Source organism: Falco biarmicus, chromosome 2 (genome assembly GCF_023638135.1).
Source record: "Falco biarmicus isolate bFalBia1 chromosome 2, bFalBia1.pri, whole genome shotgun sequence".
NCBI classification, from domain to species: domain Eukaryota; kingdom Metazoa; phylum Chordata; class Aves; order Falconiformes; family Falconidae; genus Falco; species Falco biarmicus.
Window position 1 is genome coordinate 2,104,475 of NC_079289.1, and position 12,906 is coordinate 2,117,380.

The window sequence follows — 12,906 nt, forward strand, 5'->3', positions numbered from 1 at the left end:
GTCTGGATGGAGCCTGGAAGCAGCCGTGGTTGATGGAGGGATCCAACCTGAGGTCATCTCTCAGAGCTGTGTGAGGAGCCCTGGGAGCAGGGGACGACGCAGCCAGCATGACTTCAGTCTCAGGTGAGTTCCCAGTAGCACTCAAACACCATGGCCTCACCTCTGGGCATGTCAAGCATGTGTTGGGTGAGGGCTTCCCCATCCAGAGCTAGGAATCACCTAGAGCTAGAACCACCTGGTTCTCTGGGTACCCAGATGCAAAGGCTTTGGGGGGGATTCTGCCTCTCTGCTCAGCTCAAGGGCAAGTTCAGGGTTGATGCTTTAATTTTTCCCTTGCAACGTCCTCCTTTACCACTCTGAACTCATTCATGCAGCTCAAGGCGTCACAGAGTGATGGTTTTCCAGGCAGCGATGTCTCGGACTTGAGCAGAATCGCAGCCCTTTTCTCCCACTCTGGCTTGCAGCCGTGACCGGATCCCAGTTTGGTTGGAGCTGGAAACAACCCGCTTTATCTGAATAGACGGCACACAAAGGATGGCAGTGAAGCTGAAAGGCTGAGTGTCCTGTGGATCTGTGCACTGGCCTGTCTGGTCTGCAGCAGTGATGAGCCAAACTCATCTCTGCTAGCCTGCTGTGCCCAGAGCTGGGGATGCCAGCCCCTGGCTTTCTGGGAGGTCACAGGGTGGGTTTATATGCCCTGAAGGTGCAAATTCTGCGTATGGATGTGCAAATTCTCTGTAAAGCGTCAGCTTTTGCTTCTTCAGCAGATGTGATGGAGGAGAAAAAGAAAGAGGAAAAAAACTGTGATTGCCCTGGAGGGGAGCGAATTCTCTATCCGTGGTATCACACAGGTATGCCGTGATGCATGAACAAGAAAGGACAGGCTAGCAAGGCCACAGCTGCAGCTTTCCCACAGGGCACAGAGGAGAGAGACTCCCTTGATCCCATTTCGTAATCCCTGTTTAATACTGCCAGAGAAAGGTTCAAAATCCACAGGGTCTCCAGCCAACACGTTGAGGCGGGGGGAGGAATTCCTCTGGTGCTCTCGGGTGGAAAGAATGACATCTGTGTGGCCTCGGCAGAGGTCCAGCATGGGTGATGGCAGGTCAGATTGCAAACCCCTGCAGGAGCTGGGATGTGAGGGGAGTAGATGGGGTCCCTGTGGACAGCTCAGGGGCAGTTTGCTGTCCCTGGGTGACAAGCTGGGAGGACACACGTGCCTGCCAGGTCCCATGCTCTCTCTACACTGATACAGGAGCTCTGGTTTAGGGTTGTGGGAAACCAACAGGACTCAGGACTCTGGGGTGCCCTTCCCAGGCTGGCTGGGTGACTGCCTTGGACTGGTAATAAGCACTCCTTACCCCCTCCCTTCTGCCGTGCACTGACCAGGACCATCTGGATCCACCCAAAAGTTAACTGAAAGAAAAAGACGGTGGTTAGTTTTTCAGCCACGTCAGCCCCAACAAACGCCAGGGCCATCTCAAGGGCAGGCTGCGAGAGCAGGGTGAAACCAGTGATTTGGGATGCTGGAACTTCAGTTTCCCCACTGCGAGGAGCCTGAGACACAGGCAGCAAGGAGCGTGCCATTTCCCGTTTTGGATCCCTTATGATAAAATATGAACAGAGAAGGCCCAGGAACGCGGAGGTTGGTCTGCTCAGAGTTGTGCACGGAGTGGGGCTGCGAGAGGGAATCTCTGATGTCTCTTTAAACGCTGAGCTCCTATCTGCTGTGATGTTAAAGCTCTTCCTGGCCGTCTGCTTTAGGCCTCTTGTAAGGAAACAGGATATAAAAGGAAACCATTTGTTCTGGAGCCAGCTGAGGGAACAGAAACGCCCCTACAACCGACCCTTGCTTGGAGAGAAATCCTCCACCAGCCAATCTTCTGCTTCCAGCACAGAGCTGCGCTGGGGCGGGTTCAGCGTGTGCACGCCTGTGCAGACATGTGCACATGTGTGCATGCCTGCTTGTGTGTAATCACACAAGTTACACAACTGCTTGTCTCACCAGTCTTATCGGTGTCCCTCAAAGTGGTGACGTTGTTGGAAATTAGGTCCCCAACAAGCTGAGCTGCAAAACTGCCACTGTTGATACCACTGGGATGCAGGGGCTGAATGCAGGACAGGGCTGGGGCTGGTGGTTTTGCATCGTTGTGGACTTCAGGGTGCTTGATGCAGCAGTTTTAAGGCAGGAAAGGAGGAGGGGAGAGCTGAAGCTGAGGAAAGACATGGTGGGCTCGGCACCCCCCCTGCACTGGGCACCAGTCCAGCAGGAGCAAATTGCATGTGCATTTCTCATCACCCACATGCTGCGGATATGTAAGCAAAGGGATGCTTAGGAAGGGGCTTGGCAGCCTCTTTCTCTTTTCTGCTCTAGAGAGGCAAAAGAAAAGCTGCTCAGAGAGATACAACAGGAGAAGGGGCTTCATCCTTCCCAGCATCCAGGGACCACTGGCTCTTGGTTGCCCCAACCCTGGTGACCTTGTGCTGGTCTGGTGGGACCAAACCAGTTTGTGTCTAGATCTGAGTTGCTGTGTCTTTGCTTGGGATGCCAGAATGCACCCACATGGGAGGCAAGTGTCACACCTGTCGGGTCCCTTCATGTAGATCCAAATTGGGTCAGTTTGTGGCAACTTGTGGCAGTTTAGGATGTGTCTGCAAAGGGCCAAGACCAGTCTCCAAGGCAAGGGGGCCAGCTGGTGGGACCATGCATTGATCAGAACAGAGGTAAGGTATTTGAGGGTTTCTTTGATCTCTGTCATAAACGTGGTTAAGCTCGAGTGAAAGTTACCCAGCTGAACTTAGTTTGGCCTTTCAGGCTTTTTAGTGCTTTTTTGCAGCTTTAATGCCACTTCTGATGTCATTTAGCAGTGCATGATAGATACATAGTGTCACACGTACTGTTTAATATGTTTAAGCACATATTTCTCTGTCTGAAGTTTCTTATATCCCACAATACTTGTTCTGCATGTGGGACCCTTAGCAAAAAGGGATGTCTTTTGTATGTTCCCATGCGTTAAAAACCACAATGCTACGCTTAGCCTAAATACTCCTGCCTGTTTAAAATATGCCAGCAGAGAATTGCAGGGTGTATTTCCTAGCCACTGTATAGATTTTCAGTGAAAACTTGGCAGAAAAGAGGTGGCAGGGAGGATTTCTGGAATGTTCAAGGAGCCCACATGATGCAACATTAATGCATTCTTGCAGAGCGATGCCTGCTAGTGTAATCTTTAGAAGGGGTTGCTAGCATTTTTCTCCAGATGTCAACAGGCTGCATCCACACGTTAAAGACTTTCCCAGGGTCAGATCTCTGTCCTGCCAGAGTGCCGGTGTTAGTGCTGCTGGTATGCAGAGCCACATTCATGTGTCAGGGAGAGTTATGTTAATTTTAGAAGCAAAAGACACTGTTAGATTTCCATTTTCTTTCTTTTAGAACTTGCAGGCAGGGATGAAAGTTGCCAGTCATCCAGTGAACTTTTCTCTATTTCCCATTTTAGAATTAATCACAGCTGGTGCAGGCTTCACTGAAATCACAAAAAAACACATCCAGCTGTTGCAAACAATTCTTCTTTGCTTCTTCTTCGCAAATTGCCCTCTGGCCAGTGGACACAGCAAGTCTTGCAGGGTTTAAGCTGTGCCTGTGGCTGAGTCTTGTTACACTCAGCTGGTGTCCTGGCCATCGGGAACCTGAAGGCTTTGGCAGGTAACTGGGATGGGATGGAGGGGGTAGAAATGCCTTTTGGCTGTTCCTGTAGCTATATTAGCTACTCTGGGCATTGGCAGCAGTTACTGTAGTAAACATACCCTGGCCTTCGTCTCTCTCTTGCATCATTGCATAGACCAGGGGTTATATTCATTCATAACACACTGATGCAGATGTTGCTATGACCCCTGTATTGCTAACAGAAGTGTTTAATCTTAGAAAGGCTTTTTTCCTGGTCTTCCCAAATGCGTCTAGAAACTCACAGTAGTTGTGGAAATAGTCAGGCACTCAGGAGACGTCTGTGGCTGTGTTGCTGCAGTAAGAATAGCAAATACAGATCCTGGAGCAGGGGAAGCTCTGTAGCTGTTCAATGGGAGATGGCCACGGTGATGCAGGGCTCGGCATCTGCGAGCTGAGTCACAACAAGGGAAGATCTGACTCATCACATCAGATCTGCATCTGCAGATGTCCAAGCATTTTAGGAAGCTGGGCAAGGCTGAGTGTCTTAGCTTAAGACAAGGAGACTGAGGCACAGAGAGCAAGTCTGGGGCAGAACCAGAGCCAGGCTTCCTGCACCACTGGTTTGTGCTGTTTTCCTTCTCCAAAAGGATGCTGAGTACTTTATAGGAGTCACGGAGGCATCTTCTCATTCCCTGGACAGGTAATCTGCCTGGAGGGATGGTACCCTGGGATGTCAAGCTGCTCTTTGCCAGCTGTACTGAAGCAGGGCAGAGCCCTTGCAATTACCCCAGCTCAGATCTCATCCAACAGAGCTGGACCTCATGGCCAGGCAGGATGCATGGTCCTCACAGCCACAGAGCAGCCCTCTGTGTCCTTGTTTTCTCTCCCTGCTTCTGGTTAGTCTGCCATAAACCACAGGCAGAAACAAGTCTTGCTTTGTGTTTTTGTAGGCCCTAGCACCGTGGGACCATGATCGATGACCCTTCTCCAATGTGGATGCCCAAATTTTGCTTTAAGCAAGGGGCTGTCTGTTTCCCACAGTGGGAAGAGATGCACAAACTGCCTCTCTTTGCACCTCCAGCTACAGGGCTGCCCAAAGGCAGCTGCGTTCATGCTCTTGGCTCAACACACAGCAAATTAAACATTTCTGCGCAGCACCCGGGACTTGACAGGCCATTTCCAACACTGGAGGAGGCATTGGTGCTGATGAATTTGGTTTTGCACACAAGGTCTCTTGTTCAGTGTGGGGCAGAGGTGGTTGGGCAAGCGTGGGAGAGGTAGGGTGGGAGGATTAGGTGAATGAGAACCATTGTTTCGTTCCTGATTACCTTCAGGGGGACACTGGATGTTTACCAGCCATGCACAAACAGCTTGAATTTAGTCTTTAAAATCATTTGCACTTCGGGACTCTGTTGGCTTTGACAGCAAGACCTGTATCCCCCTGTGATCACTCCAGGTTTGGTACCCAGGGGCATGCTGTGGTTAGAAAGACACATATGAATCAAAGCCTCTTACAGCTGCCCTTCTTCTCTCCTGCATGGATCTGGCTCAGCCCCATCCAGTTGGAATTTATTTCAAGCTCATTTGCTGCCCGAACATGGAGCAAAAGCAGCAAAGAATGATAGGCAGCTTCCGAGCTTTGAATAGTTCAGGATGAGAATCAAGGGGTGCAGTTTATTTAAAGGGAAACACTCAAATCCTAAACTTTGAAGGCCACAGGTATCTGTTGGATATGGCAATACCCAGCTGTGGTTATTGTTGACTGCAGTTTCCAATGGCAAAGCTGTGTGCTGGACACGCAAAATCACGGAGAAACTGTAATTTGTACATTGTACGGTTTGTAATCAAGCCAAATTTGCTTCCAGGTGGAGACAGCTGGAAGATCTCCAGATCCCAAATGCCAGTTTATTTTCAAGCCCATAAATGGTTCCCGCCCCAGCAGCCTCCCTTGGTGCTGTGTCTGCGAGCTGTAACCCACCTAGCAAGCACTCCCTTCACCATCCTTTTCTAGGAGAGCTCTCTGGCACCAATTCAGACACCCAGCATCCACATGGGAACCTGCAGTGGCATGGGAATCTGTTTTCTCAGTGAACACATTCGTGCTGAGGGGTTTGCAGAGTAAAATGCAGAACATTTGGTGTCTCCTCTTTACCTTGATTCATGCATAGCCATCAATGCCACATTTCCAGGCTTGATTTCACATTTTTTCAGGAATCACCCATGAATATCTCAATTTTTTTCTTCCTGCTTGTTTTTACGTTTCAACCTTTAAAGTTTATTTTTAACCCTTTCTCATTCTCTGTCTGGACACAAATGCAGGAGTTAAAAGCCATTTCTCCATCTCTTCCATAGACCCTGCACCTCTGCTTTGAGCATGTGTCTGTGGTGGGACTCCTAGGACAAACTTTCCATGTAGCCACTAGTAGGGGATAATTCACAGTGAGGGCATGTTGGGCCATGACTTTCACTTTGGTTAACATATCTAAAGGTCTTAGAATCTTTCAAGCACCTAAATTAAATGCGTGGGTCTCTCCCAAGAGATGGGAACCTCATGAGATGAATCTAGGTCCTTCTTCAGACCATGGAGGAAGTCTGAGATCAAGTCTTATGTTAGAGCACATGTAGACCCTCTTTCTAGGCTTGACCTCCAGCTGCTAATCCACCTCTTGGCTGGATTGCAATGGTGCATCTCAGGATGTCTGAAGTCTGGGAGCATTGTACACCTGGAGAATTCATATCAGCAGCTCTTAGGGAGTGACCGTCGAATGCCAGGGAACATCTTACGGTGGAGTGAAAATTGAGGCTTGCTTGACACTGACCTTTCCTTTATCCTAGTGCCCATCAGGGGTGGGCATTTGGTACAGCCAAGCTGTGAGAGGGGCATGTTTTCCTCACCCCTGATGAGACTCCACGAGCACCTGCATCACACCAAGCCTGGTGGGATTGCTCACCCTATTCCTCCATTATTCCCATGCCACCTTCACTCTTCTTTACACCGTGTTCTGTTCATGCAAACCCAGGGGTAATCAGCTTATGAGCTGATTTGATTGTGTATTACTCAGTTGTTGCTGATGTTAGGAAGTGCAGGCAGATGACTGGGTTGCCTGTGTATCTTAACGGCTGGTGAGTGGGTCTCAATTCTCCTGTGGCATCACCATCACACGGTCACCCTGGGAAGTAGGCAGTGGAGTCTGGAGCATTTAGGAACACAGGACAGAAACATCTGAATTTCCCCCGTGGAAGAAATTGCTGAGAGCGCTTCTAGGGGGCCAGAGCTGCTCTTGGTGCTAGGAAAATCTCCTGTGTTTGATTCATTTGGTGGACAGCATGGGGAACCGAGGGGGGATTGAGAGGCACCTTACAAAGGAACAGGTTTGGGTCTCAAGTGGAGGGAAGTGTAAACGTGTGGATGCAGCAGTGAGAAGATGCTCAAGTGCCGGAGAGCTGGTAGTTCACATTTCCAGTCTAACCATGCCACGTTGGTGGAAAGCTCTTAGCCCAGCCTCATTAAAACAAAGGTAAACTGATGTGTGCGGCACCCACATGTCTGGGAAGTCACCAGTGGGGTCACCAAGGTCACAAAATAGGGTCTCCTGGGATAGGGTCAGCTCCATCTCTGGGCATGCAGAAAGCTGAGTCGGTGTGGGGGTTGCTGGGGGCTACTCAAGAGTCTGGGGGTCTAGAGCAAGAGTCTGATGAGTGATGAGCAGCCAGAGGTTGGCAGGTATCGGATGCTGGGTGTGAATGATGTTGTTTTCTCCACCCTCCTCTGCAAGCCAGGGAGTCACCCCAGCACAGTAAGTTTTAGTGACCTCAGTGGTGGTGGAACTATCTCTAGGACATCATGACCCTATACAACTCAAAATGAAATGTTACATGTTTCCTATGTGCCCGTGGTGAGAAGAATTACCTGCTAGAAGTGGTGCTCTGTTGATGGTGGAGGAGACGCACAAACCCTTTCTGATGTTACAGGGACAGCTTTGGGAGGAGTGGAGGTTTTGTCCCAAGGGTCATTGCAGGAGCTCAAATTCATTGTTCATTTGGGACAAATGAAGTCAGAAGGGGCGATTTTCTGGCCAAAAGAGAAAACCACAACACTTACTTTGAAGGAAACATTTTGTTTCACTATTCTTCTAAAGTAAACAAGGGCTTAATGTAGCCTCAAGTATCATTTTCAGACAAAGAAAATTAAAACAAATTAAAGCCATCAAAACAAACTGCTTAATTGGTTTTGTCCTATTTTTGTGTTCATTTTTCAAACACCCCAAATTCAGAAGTATCTTCAGTCACTGTGACAGTGCCTGTCTTGATGATTTAACTATTTAACAATCATTCTCTCCCTAATTCCAGCAAACAGAATAATTGGATCTGCTGGAGGCAAGTTCATAAAATGTGGGATGCATAATGAATCCACTCTGGGCTCTGCCACTGAGTAACCCTGTACCTTTGAATGGAGCAATTCACTGCTGCCTCAAGCTTTCCTGATGGCAGGTTGAGCCCCAGGATTTGCAAGAAGGTCTGTGGCCACCATGTGGAAGGGGCTATGAATGTCACAAAGGTGAGTCACTGGGCCACAGGGTGGGGTGACACCCAAAAGCCATGCAGGAACCATCTTGGGCACCACAGGGCTGATGTAGAGTTGGTGCAAATAAATCCTCACCGATGTAAGGTTTCAGGGAAGAACAAGACATAGAATCATGTTTGGGCTGGAAGGGACCTTCAAGACCAGCCAGTCCCACCCCCCCGCCAGGGGCAGGGCCCCCTCCCCCCAGCCCAGGCTGCTCCCAGCCCCGTCCAGCCTGGCCTTGAGCCCTGCCAGGGATGGGGCACCCACAGCTGCTCTGGGCAGCCTGGGCCAGCGCCTCGCCGCCCTCACGGGGAAGGGTTTCTTCCTCATGTCCAACCTAAATCTCCCCTCTCTCAGCTTCAAGCCATTCCCCCCTGTCCCACCACTCCCTGCCCTTGCCCAAAGCCCCTCCCCAGCTTTCCTGTCGGCCCCTCCAGGCACTGGGAGCTGCTCTAAGGTCTCCCCGCAGCCTTCTCCTCCCCAGGCTGCACAGCCCCAGCTCTCCCAGCCTGTCCCCACAGCAGAGGGGCTCCAGCCCTCTGACCAGCTCCGTGGCCTCCGACGGGCCCGCTCCAACAGGTCCGGGTCTTTCTCTGCTGGAGGCCCCCGAGCTGGACGCAGCGCTGTGGGGGGGTCTCAGCAGAGGGGCAGAGCCCCCTCCCTCGCCCTGCTGGCCACACTTCTTTTGATATGGTGAAATTCATTGTCCACTTGGGACAAATGTATCATGGCAGCATGTTCTGCAACAGGTCCTGTACAACCTCATCACCTCTATTTTCCCATTAGCTGGAGAACCTCAGCGCTCTTGCTTCAGATAAACAGAAAATTGTGTGTCTTGATGTCACCCCTGCATCCCGGGACAGCATGATTGTGCCCGTAGCGGGGGAGATCAAGGCGGAACCCTCCCCCAGCCTTGACAGCCACCAGGGTTTCTCTTGCCTTCCCAGCCCCAATCCCACGCCCTGAATCCTGCCCTGGGAATACACTAGTGGCTGCCTGTGGCGGTGGCCAGCAGCTTCCCATGCTTCCATAAGTGCCATAAACCCACAAGGAACAGCACAATCCCCGTGCTGCTCTCTCTGATCCCTGGTGGAGCTGATGGTTACACTTTGGAGAACAGTTATATTTAGGAGGACTTTCCGGGCTGTAAGTGTCAGTGAACCGTATGGAAAAAGCTGCACCAAAGCAAGACAGACCAGTGGAAATAGGTGGATCTAAAAATAGTAGAGACAGAGGAGATGGGCTGGATGAGATTCAGTAGCTAACGGAGATGGCAGCACACAGATCAGATTAATGTGCTGCAGGATTAATTTAGACCCCAGGGCGAGACACCAGCCCTGGGCAGGGCTTTCCCCCACAGACTCCCCCCATGCCCGTGGCACTGCTGCCCCTGCCCCTGCCCCGGGGGGGTCCCGACCCAGCAGTGGCCAAGCACGGCTCCCCCGGCTCCACCATGGCCCTTTGCTGCGTGGCGCCGGGCCCCGCCTAAGCCCATCCAGCGTCCCGCTCTGCAGGGCTCGGGGCTGGCATCCCCCAGCCTTGTCCCCCACGGAGGGTCTCCCCTGGCTGCCGGGAGCCTGGAGACCTGCTGCTGGCCTGGGCCGGGGGAACCCCCCCACCCCGCACCGTGCCCGTGTCGCGGTCTCGCTGCTCCCCCACCGCCCGGCTCCTGCACCGAGCCTCGGGGTGCGCGGCAGCCTCCGGCCTCCCCCTCCCACAGCCCACGCCTCGCGGCACGGGCACCTTGGCAAGGACATGGGCACCCAGGAGGGCACGTCGGGCAGCCCGTCTGCGCCGCACAGCTGCTGCGTGCCCCACAGCTGGTGGTGGCACAGGGCTCCCGCGGCTGCGGCGCCTGCAGAGCACAGAGGTCAGGCGCCTCGGGCCCCCTGTGCAGGGACGACGGGGCTCTCCTGCCACGTGCTGCGGGGCCACCGCTCTCCCAGGCCAGCCCTGCCCGCTGCACGGAGGAGAGCGGAGCAAAGAGCCGGCCCGGGCCAGGCAGAAGACGGGCTTTGACCTTCCTGGGGCAGGAACCAGAGCTCCGGCGCCCATGGATGTGCACTGGTCGCTTCTGGGCCCTGGCATCGCTCTGCGGGGGGATGGTACCGCTCCCTCCCGTGCCTGGCTGCCTCCGCTCCTGGCCAAGGGCTGCCTGCAGGCTCCTGAGCAGCTCCTGCTCTCCGACCTCGCTATGTCACCCTCTCCGGTGGTGGGTCAACAGCGACCTGGCATGAAGCCTTCACAGAGCTGATGAAGGTCTTAGGCTCCTTTTTCTCCCTCATGGATGCTGTGGCCCAGTAAATGCAGCATTGCCACTGCTAGGGCCAAGTTGCAGGCTTTGTGCCGGGTTGTAAGACCTTGGGAATGGGGTTTGCCAGCCCTGCTTTGTCTTGACTTGTCTTGAGCTTCCTGAGGCTTAGTTTTTTATTTTGATTATAGTTGTAACAGCAGGGTATTTTTCATAACCAAGTAGCTATGGCTAATTTGTTTTATTTCTGCTTGGTTTTGTCTGCTGTAACCAAAGTTTCATGTAGACTTTAGGAACACACAATTTATCTCTTTGGAGTGAAATTTTTGTGCCTCTGCTAGGCTGGTGCAGGGTAGAAGAACAATGTGGCAACGGAGGTCCTGAGCAGGGGGATGCAGGATGAGAGGGGCCACAGGCTGGTACAGGAGACCCCAAGGCTGTTTCTACGGCCAGTGGCACTATAAGGAATGTGTATTTCTGAGCCAAGCACAGTAACAAGGCTGGGTGGGGCCAGGAGGGAAAATATGAAGCAAAGATGGATGCATTGCACCACATTTCATAGGGAACATTTTCTTTTCCTTAGTTCTTGATGGAACCATCCTCTCTCCCGTCCTCTGTCCTCAAATTCTTGTCTCGTCTTTCTTCTTTATAGCTGATTGCTGAAGCTCAGGTTGGCTCACTGCTCGTTGTACCGGCTCTACAAAAGGTTCAAGATTCCTGGTGATGGAAGAGAGTTCTCAGCATCCCTGGGGTAGCCAGCCTGGAGGTAATTTATTCTTGGTGGCACAAACAGCTCGTGGCATTTATATAGCTGTCAGCAGATGTTTCTGCTGACGCTGGAGAGGAGCTTAGCAGGAGGAGGAACAGGCACTGATTTAGCAGGGACCTGGCTTTGCTTTCATGGAAACACCATTCCCATTTAACAGTGTGGGACCGCTGTGCCCTGTGCAGATTAATCTCTCAGCCGTGCTCACTCGTAGCATCCACAACACTCCCCCGTGACTCTCTGATGTGCCACTCGGCTGGTGCGACATGTTGCCTAGTTAAGGGGACATTCTGGGGACAACACACGTTGCCGGCCTTCCCAGGAGGGGCAGCCAGACCTGCGACTCCCCAGCACGAGAGATGCTAAAGCAAGCTGGGCACTCACCCAGCCTCTACCTGCTCTGGCAGGGTGACACTGTTAGGGGCAGCTGTGGCCCTGGGGGGCTGATGCTGCTCCGATGCTACAGGTTTTGGGTGGGACAGAGAAACAGGGGGGCTGCAGGCCTTCCCCCTGCAAGTGCTGGCCCTGAACTGATGGGAACTTAAAGAGATATTTTCCCCTAGTGGTATTAAGATCTTCAGCTGTAAATTGTGTGCTGTGATAGATCTGGGGCACCCTCAGAGCCCACCCTCAGCTGCGAGCAGGGGATAATCCCCCTGGCTGCAATACGCCTGGCTATAACATCGGTTTATTTTTGGGGTACTGGGGTGGATTTCCATGAATTAGAGTTACTTCTGCCCAGCATCTATCAGAGCGGGGCACAGATGTGAGTGACACCCTGGGGCTCTGCATTTGTCTTCTCTCCTGGTTCATCCTGGTAAGAAAGACACTTAGACTTTGTGAAGTATTATTTAAAATGTGATTTATTCGAGTTAAAACTAGAAAGAAGGCAATGATAGTATAGATAATCCCATTCCCTTTCAGATGCTGAGGTTCCCAAATTGTGCAGCACCGAACGGGTGCCTGACGAGCACGCAGCCCACCAGGAGATCCCATGTGTCTTTTCAGGTTTTGTTTTAAAAGCTTTGGTCAACGCTGCTGTTCTGCTGGCGGGCAGGGAGAGGGAGCCCTTCTCCTTCTAGCGGAGGCGCCTGCAGGATCCTTTTTTCCTAAAGACATTCCTTCCCCAGACTGCCCAAATCCCAAACGCAATGAGGACTCTGAACCACACAGGGAGGGGAAGAGAAGCAGGGAGCAACCGGGATCTGCAGGAAAACCTTGCGGGAAGAGCATAGAACAGGAGGGACTAAGAGCAACTCTCTCATGTAAAATCGTAGAATCATAGACCACAGAAGGTTTGGGGTGGAAAGGTCTGCAAAGACCATCTAGTTCCAAGGGTGGGGACACATTGCACTAGACCAGGTTGCTTAGAGCCCTGTCCAACATGGCCTTGAGGGGAACATAACTTATTTCCTCTGTCCTTGACTATTATCGAAACTACAGAGGATTCGTGCCAGGTCGCTGTTGACCCACCACCGGAGAGGGTGACATAGCGAGGTCGGAGAGCAGGAGCTGCTCAGGAGCCTGCAGGCAGCCCTTGGCCAGGAGCGGAGGCAGCCAGGCACGGGAGGGAGCGGTACCATCCCCCCGCAGAGCGATGCCAGGGCCCAGAAGCGACCAGTGCACATCCATGGGCGCCGGAGCTCTGGTTCCTGCCCCAG

At 52.3% G+C, this 12,906-nt stretch overlaps 1 protein-coding gene across 1 annotated transcript in view; it reads left to right on the top strand.

Moving 5' to 3' along the window:
* GDPD5 (glycerophosphodiester phosphodiesterase domain containing 5) overlaps positions 1-12,906 on the top strand; it is a 210,359-nt gene continuing 197,453 nt past the window's right edge. Inside the window, exons 1-3 of the mRNA XM_056328392.1 lie at positions 1-123; positions 8,012-8,219; positions 11,132-11,245. The gene's annotated coding sequence lies outside the window, so the exon portion shown is untranslated. The remainder of the gene's footprint in view (positions 124-8,011; positions 8,220-11,131; positions 11,246-12,906) is intronic.